Here is a 13,629-nt window from a genome sequence, read left to right as displayed (position 1 = left end):
TTCTATTCAACACATCGCGCGCGCGCACGAAAACAAGACAAGCGCTCGGTGAACGCGCCGAGGCGGACAAAGAAAGAGCAAGGGGAACACGCGAGCAAAACAAGAAAGGACAAAATAAAGGAGGGGAAGTGCAATTGAAGCAGAATAAACCACGGAAACTAGAAAGGAAAGCGTAGAAAGTGATTTTTTTTTTTTTTTTATGAAACGAAGAAGAAGGCGTTACATAATGCAGGGGAGGGACGACAGGGAGGTGGCGGTAAGGCGGGAACAACGACTAAATTGCGGAAATAAAATCGGAGAAACGCATTGAAGAAGACAGCCGCGAGGATCAATAAGCACGTGCATCTAAAACAACAAAAGAAAACCAAAAAAAGGACAGCAGCAATCATTTACACAGCCAATGGAGTGGGTGGTTTCGGACGCGAGCGGCCAGCGTACGTTTCCCGCCGCGAAATCGATGTAAGGGGAGGGACAGGGTGGCGAAGGGTCAAAGCTCCTCGCTCCGAGAAGACCAGAAAGACTGCATCCCTGCAGGACCGCCGGACCACACAGCTGGGACTGCTAACAGCTCGAGGAACGGCACCAGCTGTTGGTGGCGCGCACAGAAAAGCGTTGCCACGCGCCCGACTTCCTCGTTCTGTCTATATCCGCCCGCATCAACTGCCGGCGACCAGCACCCCACAACTCCTTCGCGGCTGCAATTTTTCTTCCCTCGCTGTCAGCCCACGCGACGAAGCGAAGGCGACAATACACGAAATGCGCGATCCGCCCCGACACACACACGCAGGCACGCAAACTCGGACCGATATCTCGCGAAAAAAAAAAAGAAGAAGAAGAAGCAGCCCGCGTCGTGCTCGTGGGCACGTAGGCTTCTCCCTCGAGCTCGTCGACACCGTTTTTCCGCGATGCGCCACCTGAAAAAGCCCCTCCGTACACGTTTTCGCCTGATGCAAAAGCGGCGGTGCCGCGCGGATGGAGGGGGCTTTAGAAACCCCTCCCCTTCTTCACACAGGCTGTGACCGGGAGGGAAAGGTCGTCACGTACAGTACCTCAGCCGAGATCAGAAGCTTTCGGAGCACGGAAAATGAGTACCAAGTTCCCGCGACATCACCACGGAGTCTGAGAAATGTATGTCGGCAATGCGACGATTGTACGGAGAAGTATATCCATGATACACCTTTCGGTTCGAGGACGCCTGGCCAGGCTGCGATGAAATTTAGATTTTTTTTTTTCACTCGGATCCCTGCGTTTCGAACACTTTTTTTTTTTTTTTCCGGTGGTGCTGTACACTGTAAACGAGCGCACTCTGTACACAACCTGTTTCGCGTTTTAGCAACGGATACGAAATTTCGGCGTTACAGTTTCGATTCTCAACAGCGACGACCGCTGCGGGCGCTTCCTTCGTTTTAAATAAGTTTATATATATATATATATATATATATATATATATATATATATATATATATTGCAAACAAACTACTTCGTTTGTTTTCTTGTACGTTAATATCATCTCGCAAGTTTTAGGGTCAACCCGTTTATTTTTTATAAATATATACGAGAAACCTTTTTTTTTTTTTTTCAACAGTTGCAATTTTCTAGACCACCAAACACGAAGCCACTGGACGCCTCCGACTTTTTTACGCCGTAGTTCAAAGGACTCCGACACCGGAAGACGGAACGTCAGTTCAACGGCCCCCTCGTATCCTAAAGAACATCTGCGAGCGATCCGCGGGCGCGCAGCGTTCCGTTCCAAGCGCGGACGAAAAGTCAATATTTTTGCGCCTCGCCGGTTCCAAACACTCGTTCAACCACGTGCGTCCCAAGCCGTCGGCTACGCCGCAGTGCACGTTACTACTCTGTTCCAGCGCAGCTGGCGACCAACCGGTTGGCAATGGAAATGACGATGTTTGGACGTCCACGCACGTTCACGGATATTTTCATTTCTTTCTTCGTTTTCCTGCGCGTCTTAGCAACAAGTTGGCTCGGCAATGCACTGCGACGGGGTACTGTGAGCGCAGTCTCACCGCAGTATTGGGACTTCCAACTTCACGGCGGCGATCACCACGTAGGCCCTCTTTGACCGTTCCAACATATCGTACATGCTTTTATCGGTAATCTCCACTGCCTGAAGAAGTTGCGAACGCTTCAGTGTTTCGTTCAGAGCTGCCAACGCCCAGATCCCTGATGGGAAAACTGACGTCGCATGCACTCGAAGTACGTGTGAGACACGGGTATAGCGCCGAAATATCCGTTGCTCTAACGCTCGGAGCGCCAGAAGCGCACCCTCTAAGGCACCTGGTGGCTTCTTGGCAACGCGTTCCTCGACAACTTAACCATAATGCAGGCAAAAAAATGCTTAACTAAATAATGATAGAACTAGCACGAGCCGCAGCATTACCTCAAAGGTATCGCTTTTGCACACAATGAACGCCGGACACAGTTCCAGGCACGCTGCAGCATATATTACACGGACACGGAGCCAACGTTGGTTTTGAGTAAGCAGTGGCTGGACCTACGAAGGCCTGCTGTTGCGTTAGTGCATGCCAGTGTTGGCAACACCATGGTATGACACCAACGCTGGCCCGGTCCAGTCGCTCAATGGCCATTGCGGAATAATGAGCGATTCAGCCGGCCTCCTCTGCCGTTATTAATCTGCCAGCACTGAAAAGAAAAATCTAGTTCTGGGGGTTCTACGCGCGAGAACAACGATATGGTTATGAGGCACACCGTAGTGGAGGACTCCGGATTAGTCTTGACAACCCGGGGTTCTTTATATATATATATATATATATATATATATATATATATATATATATATATATATACCCGCCGTGGTTGCTCAGTGGCTATGGTGTTGGGCTGCTGAGCACGAGGTCGCGGGATCGAATCCCGGCCACGGCGGCCGCATTTCGATGGGGGCGAAATGCGAAAACACCCGTGTACTTAGATTTAGGTGCACGTTAAAGAACCACAGGTGGTCCAAATTTCCGGAGTCCCCCACTACGGCGTGCCTCATAATCAGAACTGGTTTTGGCACGTAAAACCCTATAATTTAATTAATTTTAATTTTAATATATATATATATATATATATATATATATATATATATATATATATATATATAGCACACGAGCATTTTTTGCATTTCGGCCCCGTAGAAACTGCCAGCACTGGCTGCACTTACGTCATTACGCAATGGTCAACATCGTGCGACCCGCGTGCAACGATACCCGCACAATCCGATCAATATCGCATTGTATCCGATCAATGTCGCCCCAATTTAATTTCCGAGAAAGCCATTATAATCGTATATGATATATTACAGTCGAACCCGGATATATCGATCGAACCTGAAGGGGATCACAAAGAAAAAGTTGGATATAGGGGCAATTCGATATATAAAATAAACATTGTATATAAAAAAATGTCAAGGGGATTTTTACTGCTGTTCGTTATACACAATAGTTCGTTATATGCGGGCTCTATATATCTCGGTTCGACTGTATACAACATAACCGTGCTGCCCCGGCTGTCACAGGCAAACCGGAAGGTTGTCCGTAGCGAGCTGCGAAGTCCGGTCCTCTATACTTGCATAACGCACCGAAGCTTTCAACCCTATATATATATATATATATATATATATATATATATATATATATATATATATATATATATATATATAAGCTCGATCCGCGACTGCGCGTTCGTGCAATACGCGTAGGACCCGTGGGTGAGGAATGCCCCGGGCGCCGTCACCCCGGACACAACGCGGCATTCGTCATCCCGCGGAGAGAGCAGTGCCTTCCGCGCCGATGACGGACGGCGACGAGCTGACAGCGCGACCGAGTGCCTCCTTCGGATGCCGCTAGGGGGACGGGGGGGGGGGGGGGGGGTCTCTTTCTCCTTTCGAACGCGTAGACGCCGCGAACCACCCCCTCTTTTCTCATCCTCTGCTCCCCCTATCGCCTTCTCCCAGCAGCTCCTCCCACTTGGCGACAAGGGTGGCAGCATCTCGATAGAGCAGCACGTCCACGCGCGCGCGCGTAGTACACCCCGCAACAGTCAGTCACGACACACTTCCACGCATTCCCTTTCCCCCCCTTTCCAAATACACACACACACACACATCCTGGCGCCTGCGTCGTCAAGGGGAGGACCGCGGACGATATAAAAATACACCACGCAACGCGCGAGCCGGAAGAGAAATGACGACGTCGGCCGCGAAGGAGTCGAGTCGACGAATACGAGACGACGGGACACAAGACCGCGACCCGCTAGTCACCAACCCCGAGCTCGGTTTCGGCCACGCGGTGTGTGGAAAGCGTTCCGCGAGGCGTGCTGGTTGTGCTCTGCGACTCGGCAGTGGTATCAGTTTCACTAACGGCCTCAGAGATGGGGGCGGAGCGCGGGAAAAGAAAGCAAGCGCGCACACCCGCAGATCTCGGGGGCTATGTTCCATTGCGCCTATTTACTCTCGGGGCTGTGTTCAGGCGTTACAGAAAGCTAGAGACAGGCTTATTGAAAATAAGCAAGAGAGGGGGCAACCCGTGTGGCGCTTCCGGTGAGGTGTCTGTAGATAAGTCGAGCAGCAAAAACGTCGCAGGTGGCTTTCCGATAGGCAGGGCTACAGAGCTAGTCGTTAGGTTACACGACTGGATCCTTCCAAGAGGGGGGTTACAGGAACTGGTTAATAAGAATACAAAAAAGATGGAGAGTGACAAGGACAAGTTAGGATAAGAAATGGTAACAGACCCGAAGGCTATATATATATATATATATATATATATATATATATATATATATATATATATATATATATATATATGGGTATCGGCACTGGAGACTACGATAAGCTCGCTACCGACCACGAATGACTGCGGCGCAAGGCAAACGCGAGGGGAAAAGTAAAAAAAAAAAACGTCAAGCGATGCTCGAAGGACGCCCTTGTGGCCAAGAGAGCTGATGTTATTGGCCCAATGACTTCGGCGATTACGAGGACGGCACAACGACTCGCGAGACATGGTTCGAAAGTGTTTTCGTACAAGCAGAACGTGATTCGCGATAAGCAATATAGTTATGGTATACTAGCAACACGCTGTTTCCCACACCCTTTCGCCAGCGTAAAAGAGCAGGCTACACTGTAAAATAACGTACACCCCTAAAAGCGAAAACAAACAAAAAAAGAAACGTTGTAAATCATTCGAATTCACACCCTTACACCAGTAGCGCACCCGGGATCTCTGCCAGGGGAGGGGGGGGATGATGACCAAGGACGATGACCATGCGTATTTCTTCAGCGTAATTGAAGAGTGAATGAACAAATACAAGACAGTGATAGAGTGTTTTTGTTAATCAGGGGGGGGGGGGGGGGGGGGGGATTTCGACCTCAAGCCACCTTCTGAACTGCAATGACAATGCGAAGAGAGCACTGAAGGTACACGTTGGACTGGTGGAGCTGGACGAGTGGAGGGGGGGGGGGGGGGGGTGTTGTCGGTGCGCCACACCCTCACACAGGGTGCAGAGGACCTTAATTTACTCAGTTAATGTTCCCTTCTCTCTCGCACAACAGGTCCCCCGAAAATCGAGTGACGTATGTATACAGTATACGGTGCACTGTTGAGGTGAACGTATAACCAGTAGTAATAAAGCCAGTTTAACTATTCAGAACATTTATTACTATTATTATTAATATTACAGAACATTATTCAGCATGCAAAGGATGTCACAGCTGGTACATCATCACGTGGGAGCCGGTGTATACGGTAAAAAAAACGGTGCGCGCGACCGAAATGGGGGAAAAAGGAAGCGAGCTCTCGTGATTTGATTGGGGTGGCACACTTATCGTTGCTATAGGGCACCGACAGTGGCACACTTTATTTTTATTCATTTTCCCCAAAATTTATGTATAGGCCGTCGCAAAATTTCTTTCGACACATTCAGTTGCCTAATGCTTCGTTTTCAATGTTTGCCTTTAGCCCCCTTCTTGCTATTTTGTTGGATGCACTTTTCGATCAACCCAGTGTGGCCATTACCCCCTGTGGGTACGAGCCATGTTTCGAGGCAACACTGTCTGTTTACCGATATCCTCCCGCCCCACCCGCTCACCACTTCACCCTGCAAAACACGATCGCATGTCGCCTCGTGCCACGAACAAATATCGTTCGTGCAATTGAACTCACGTGACGCTAATTTCCACCCCAACGGCGGGTTCAGAATTCTGCAAGGTTCTGCGAATGACGAACCATATGTGTATACCGCAAACATTTGTAAGAGAGTACGTGCACGCTCTTGAAAGTCATTATTTTCTTTCGCACCGATACGGATGTGTACCGCCTTCCCAAAGATGGCATCTTTCCAACGGTCTGGTCCTCGTTAGCAAACTCCGCCATGGAAAAAAAAAAAAAAATAGCGTCGGCTGAATGAATGCGGAAGACAGCACATATCCTAAACCAGCCCCCGTAATGACGTAGTCTTCAGCCGCGGTACATACAGCTTATGGCGTCCCACAGCTGAGCTCGAGGGTTCAATGAGGGCCGCATTTCGATGGGGGCGAAACGCAAGAACGCTGTTTTGAAAAAGAAAAACCACGCAGATGGTCAACATTATTCCGGAGTCTCCCGCGACGGCGTGTCTCACATGCCTTGCGGCCGCTTGCGGCAAGTCCGCCGAACTATACGAAAAACTACCAGACCCATAGTTTTGGCACGTAAAACCCAATAATGTCTATTCCGCCGGGCTTCAAATCAAAGCGAGCATAGGAGTTGCCGAAGGCTTTGGCAGACCCCGAATTTTTAACCTGAACCCTCCCCCCCCCCCCCTCAAGATCACGAGAAAGCTGACCTTATAGCTTATAGCGCGTACGTCCCCCATATCCCCAATCCCCCCCCCCCCCCCGTAGGATGAACCCCCCCCCCCCCACCCTCGTCCTCCCCAGGCAAAAATCCTGGCGCCGCCCCACCCATAAACAAACAAAAATGTATTGCACTGACTTTGGCGCTGTGACTGTCTTGTTACGCTTCATACAAATTTCTGATAATACGAATATTTTTTCCAGGTGCCCGCGAATCCGTATTATCGATCTTTTTTTGTAGCTGTGATCTGGCGTTCTAATTTCGTCACTTGAGAGAGCCTTCACGGACAATGCCCTGGCTGCGGTGGATATCTAACGCGCCGCCTTAACCTTAACACGTAGTCTCCATCTTTCAAACAAAATTAACACCAGTCACACCAAATGTGCACCGCGCTCAGCGTCAAGAATGTCTTTTTTTTATTATTTTAGTTTTATAGAGCTATTTCGTTCGCGGAGTTACACTGTCATGCGGTACCACGATACGTTACGTTCACACCGGTATGTTCCACTGCAGGCAAGCTTCGCAGCTGCAAAACTGGATTTCGAGCACTACACTGTATACTACTAACATGGAAACGGCGATTCGTCATAAAAGCTACGCACTCGTTATGTGCGGCAAAAGTCGAGAAAACCAGTAGTACTATCGGTAGTGAGACGAACGAAGTTGTTGCAGGACAAGCAGTATTCAAATTTACTCAATAAAGCACGTTTTGTCCCGTAAACGTAGTCCTGAGTTGGCATTTATTACCCTTATGAAGTGTACATAATAAGCCTAGCTGTTCCCCTTACCTCTTTTCCTTTTTTTTTTTCCCCAACCAGAAAAAAAAAATTCATACCTCGCGATGTCGTCCACGCAAATTCGTGGTGGGTAATTTTGTTGTGCCATAAATATTTGAGGCTAGCGAATCTTGCCAGGCGACGTCTGATACACGCAAAGATACAAAATGCACGAGCTTATATAAGACAACGTATGTACAGTACGTAATACACAGACTTGAAAAAGCTGCCCGAGCAGAGTTACGAGATTTCGAGAGAACGTGCTTCATTGCGCCCGTAAATTCGAATTACGACAATTAGTCCCACAACGCACACATTTTCACAGCGACACGTTACCAGCATTCAACAGCGCTAAATCGTTACACTAATGCTGGCTGAAGCGGGAAACAGGCTAGCCTAGCACCGTAAACAACTCTCTAATATTCCTAAACCGCCGTCTGCTCGGCGATCGGCAGGAAACGCCGTTCAGATGCGACAAAACACTTTTATCCTCCATTCAGTTTTGGTATATGGCGTTCCTTTCTTTCGTACGCACATAAATGATCTCATTACGGCAAGAGAGCCGCGCACGCGGTTACGTCTGGTTCTCGACGAATTTTACGCTCGGCGGGCCAGAATATGCAAATCAAAACCGAAAGTAAACACGAGCGCGCCCTTGCAGACTTCCGTTGGCAGCGCCTGCTGCCGCAAGCGAGTAGGAAGACGCATATCTTGCCGAGTCCAGACACAACAACCGCGAAACGCAGAACCCCGAGGTCGCAAATAACGCCTCCGCCTCCAACGCGAACCGACCTAGCAACACGCAGGGCGGAACGCCACGTTCAATCAACACGAGGAAGAAAAAAAACAAACAAACAAAAAAACGAGAAAGCAAATGCGAAACTGATAGCGCGAGCACGCGCTGCGTCGCAGCCGTTTTTAGCGTCACGCTCCGCTGCACGTAATTGGTTGCATAAATGGCACTACAACTTCGCGGATACACAACAGTGTCGCATGAAAAGGAGTGGGGAGAACTCGGTGAAGAGATCTGTCTTCCGTGCAGTTCGAGCAGTCGCGAAGAAAAAAAAGAAATATAAGAGGAGCTGTATGCGTGCGAGCGGAAAGCTGAGCAAACAAAACCTGCGAGTTAACCAAAATAACGCTGCGACAAAAAAAAAATTTACAAAACAAGAAACACAAAGGCCCAAGCGAGCGCGTTTTGCGGCGCAGCGAAGCTCCTTCTGCGCAACTTGCTGCGCGCATTTCCCTCTGTTGCTATCACGGTGATGTTCCCACAGACAACTGAGACAAGCTCTAAATTAAACGAACGAGAAGCAGCCACAGTAGCGCCGCAAAAACCACACGCAGATGGGTCCCACGACGCGATTCGTCAAATGTCGCGGCTAAAACACACGCACGCGTTTGGAACAGCTGGTTCTAAGACGCGTCCTCGTTCGCGAACTTTAAATACCAAGAAGCCCGCAACAAAACGGCCGCATTCGTTTCGTGTTCTTGTACTCGAGCTGACGTCTGTCTCGGAAATTCCGGAACAGCGCGGAAGTGTGCATCGAGGAATCGCTGTTGAAACTGGCGCAAATCATACGTGCAGTGTCGCGCGCATAAACCAGCGGTGCTCGGCTCCGACAAAAAAAAAAAAGATCGCGACAACGAAGGCGCGAGGACGATTGTTGCGCCAGCGATTTGGCCGCGAAAAAGAGAGAGGAATATTTTACGCGGGCGCGAATCAAGGCGCGCGCACAGCTGAGCGAGCGAAACCGAGCGCGGCTCGCCATGTATGCTGGCTGCAGCCATCGCCGACGCCAATGTGAAACTGGACGCGTACGCTTGCCAACGGCGCGCGCGCGATAGAACACAAGCTCCGACAAGGCTGCGCTGCTGCAAAGAGAGAACATGCAAGGAAGCGTTTCCGCTTTGTTTACTTACCGTTCAGCGCGTCATCGTTGCCAACGGCTGGCGGTTGATGCGGCGGAGTCGCCGACATAATCGACGCCCGAACTGGCACGTAGTACTGCGGGCTTCGGTCGAAGAGCAGGAGCCTGGGCGACGACGCAGTCCACTCTCGAGGCGGGAACGGCAGGATTCGGATTGAGACGGCGGCGATCCGCAAAGGAGTTATTAAGCGCCGAGTCGCTGCTGCTGTGACGATCGCTCGAGGTAATGCACCGAGCGAGCTAACACCGTAGTCGAGTTGTCAAACAGTCGGCTCGACTTGGAAGCAGCGCTCGTCTTTTGTGGGGGGCTCTTCAACTCGAGCGAGCGCGCGCGCGTGCTTTGTGCGTTGTGTCACGTTCGCCGACGGCCGGACGAGGACCTTGGACGAGAGCGTTCGACGGCGATGGCCTGCTGCCGGTTCGTTTCCCCCTTTCCCGAAAAAAACAAACAAAAGAAAACACAAGCGTCGTTCGAAACGCAAAAACGCTGTTGGCAGACACCGAGCAAAGGATATACAGCAGCAAGCAGCGAAGCACGCGCCTATACCGCTTTCCGAGAGCGGGAGAGGAAGGTTGCTGCACAGCGATCGAGGAGCGAGCGCGAGGGTACGACAACGCCGAGAAATCACCCCACGCGCTACGTCACCGTTTGTTTTGAAAACGGTGGCGCCGCTTCGCGGCTTCTTGCGGAGTTACTCAAGTTTTTGCGGTGGTGGCGCTGGCTACGGCGCTATTCTCCGCGGGGACCCAGACGCGAATTTTGATTCGGAAATAAATAGAAAAAATAACTTCCGTGACTACCAAAGCTGTATTCTTGTTTGCTGGCATAAAACGTGGATGTTAAAGTACTTGAAAGTAGAGTATCTGGGCGTGCGAACGACCATAAACGCAATCCAACACACGCTCGTCATTTGTCTATCACGTCGAGGGTTGCTTGGTTTCGCTTTTGTTCTTTCCTACGCGGCGCGCTTTTTAAACTTGCCTTTCGGACGTGTCTATGAACTCTACGGAATGCGTGAATACGGAGCTTGAACGATGTTATCTTTGCGGTATTCGAGAGGCTTTCGGGTCACTTATCGACTTTTCAGGCCACTTATAGTGCTCCTAAGATACTGACACATTTGGTGTCAGTACAGTGATTTCAAAGCGCTCGCGCTTTCAAGCCGTGAAAGCCGGAATTTTTCACCCCGCAGAGGCCACTATCGTTATGCGCGCCCTTGGAGGACCATCAGCCCGAAATAGCGTCCCGCGTTTGGAGAACGTATCAGCTGCGCTTGAGCGCGCTTTACCTCCTCACGCAAAAGTAGTGCAGGGAAGCCAGATAAGAGGATAGGCCGTGGCGGAGATAACGGTGACCAAACACGCATACGTGTTTACGAACGCGCAACGAGCCGAAATGCGTTCATGCAAGCGCCTTCCAGTGAGAACATATGTTGTTGTCGCTCTGCTCTTATCGTGTTGCCCCCGTCGGCGTCTCGTCTCTAAACTTTGGGTCTCTCGTATTCTTTTTGAAGTAAACGCACGTGATGAGAAGCACGCAGGCTGCGATTGGTGTCTCCCTGACGGGGCCGGAATATTCGCCAGTCGCACACGGAGTCTGTTGTTGGCAGCGCGTGGGATGCTTATCTGTTTGAGCAGCCCGAGTGCTAACCAGTTACCCGGTGCCACGTCGCAGCGTCATCACGTGATCATTGGTATCGATTCTTTCTTCATTCCTTTTCTCTCTCCGTCCCGTCTCTGTCTGTATGTGACTGTCTCTTGTATGTCCGCATGAGCAGAAACAACTCCTCTTCGGCAAGCTTCTATTTTGAGACCAATTGGTGCGGAGCTTCAAGCTCTACGCCCTCCCCCCACCTCTTACTGGTAGTCTATTGCTCACGTACTGTACCTTAATGCATAAATATTGCACGCACGGAGGTCATGTATATAGACAGTCGACGAACCACATAACCGGCTAATTAGTTAACTGGCGTCTAGTTCATCGGATCACTTATCGATTGAAAGCGGGCCTTAATTTCTATAAAACACAACATCGCGCTTATCGAACTTACGCAGAAACGGCGCGCTCTGGATGTTTACAAGACCGGTGCTACGAGCTGTAGTTGGTTGTTCGTCAATCATAACAACGCCTATACATCGCACTCCATTGTAGACATGCTGAGAGAATGGGTTTGTTGCCTGCGCGTGTATGGCTCCCGGAAGTATATATGACGCATACCATGCAGTCGTGAGAGTCGACAAACGGCTCTACAGGGTGTTTCAGCGAACACTTTCGAAAATTCTTAAAGGTCGCCTGTGGCAGATAACACAATTCTAGTTCATGAGCTGGTCTACTCGAAGAGGCGGACATTCCTTGCACAAGAAATTGAAATGCATAATCGACTAATCGAGAAAAATTCACTAATGAAGTTTTTAACTAACTACCTGACGGCCCATATTGCAATTTACAAATTGTAGCCGTGGAGTTCGCAAGGCGGATCCACTCGGAACGAATTCTCGGGATGACACCAGTTTCGAGATCCTAATTCCCGAACGGGGGGGAAGGTCGCCGACAAGCTTTGTTTGTGAACGGCAAAAAAAAAAAAAAAGAAAGCTCGTTTACGTGTTCCTGGCTTCGTGCACGAAGACGTACGCGACTCAGGCGATCCATCTTTGCAGGAAATCGGAAGTGGTTCTTGGAAATGGCGTCTCAAGTATAGCTTAGCGGATGGTGGGACCACTTCTATACACTTCAAACCCCCTCCGCCCACCTTGCATTTCCGACGACATTGGATCCTGAAACGACTCGTGTCCTCCTTTCTGTGTCCAAATTCTTGATGCAGATGCGGACAGGCGCCGTGGCGACCAAGAACAAGAAAGTGCTTTTCAGCAAAGGGAATAGCTGATGAGTTTGTGGTTGCAGTCGAAACTTGCTGCTGTAATTAAAAACAAACGTTATTGTAGCCACTGTGAGTCATGGAAGCTAAGCATGCTTTTTTTCCCGCCACGCTTGGCAGCATTCATTTTCGTCGTGCTGAGTTGGTATTAGAGCAGACGTAGAGATTCGCGCAGGTTAAGTGTTTCCGCGTCGGCGCCTCTTGCCAGTGAATGAATGAATGAATGAATGAATGAATGAATGAATGAATGAATGAATGAATGAATGAATGAATGAATGAAAGCGTTTGTTCGATGTACTAGTTTATTTTACCCTCCACTGCGAAAAGGATGCAACGAAAGATTGCCTGGCCAGCCCTACCTTCCTGGCTAGCTAACAAGGTAATCACTGGACATCGTTTTATCTATATCGGTAAAAAGCTACCATAAACAAAGTAGTATATGTAATACTGAGAATTATTACCTTTTTCGTAAAATTCTCATTGCGTCTTATTACATCTAATTATATAACACCTCATTACGAGCTCCACTCTCAGACATTTTGATTCAGAACTATACAGTGCGCGTGCAAGCATCTGGGATTCATAATTTGTCCTTGATTATGCCGCGAATTCGACGCAAATTGCTTCCATTCTGGTCGCGGCTGAGCTTCAGTTTATACAGGCGCTGCGGCTCTATTTGCATTTAATTGATTAACCAATCTAGGCTCCGCACAGTGCCCGCTGACAAGAATTGTAGTCAAAACATCCTCGGAGAGGCTGCCTCAGCACACTATCATCGGCGTTGTCATCGGCGAAATGTTCTGACGACTGCAATCAATGCTCAATTTCTTTCCAGAAATTTTATACGAATGCTATTGAAGACAATGCTGCATGCCATATACGTGCTGTTCATATTATATATACCTGGTGTTTCAGCGAACGCTTTCAAAAATGTTTAAATGTTGCCTGTGGCAGATAGCGCAATTCTAGTTCATGAGCTGGCCTACTCGAAGAAGCAGACATTACTTGCACAAAAAAAAAAAAAAAAAAAAAAAATTAGCCGTGGAGTCCGCAAGGCGGATCCACTTGGAACGAATTCTCAGGATGACACCAGTTTCGAAATATTAATTATCAAACCTTGCGGAGATGAAAATTTGCAGACATTGGCGTTCCAGTCACTTTTGTGCGTCAATGCATAAAACGCCGTTTTGTTAAG

This window comes from Dermacentor silvarum, chromosome 5 (assembly GCF_013339745.2).
Source record: "Dermacentor silvarum isolate Dsil-2018 chromosome 5, BIME_Dsil_1.4, whole genome shotgun sequence".
NCBI lineage: Eukaryota > Metazoa > Arthropoda > Arachnida > Ixodida > Ixodidae > Dermacentor > Dermacentor silvarum.
This window is presented reverse-complemented; position numbering follows the sequence as displayed.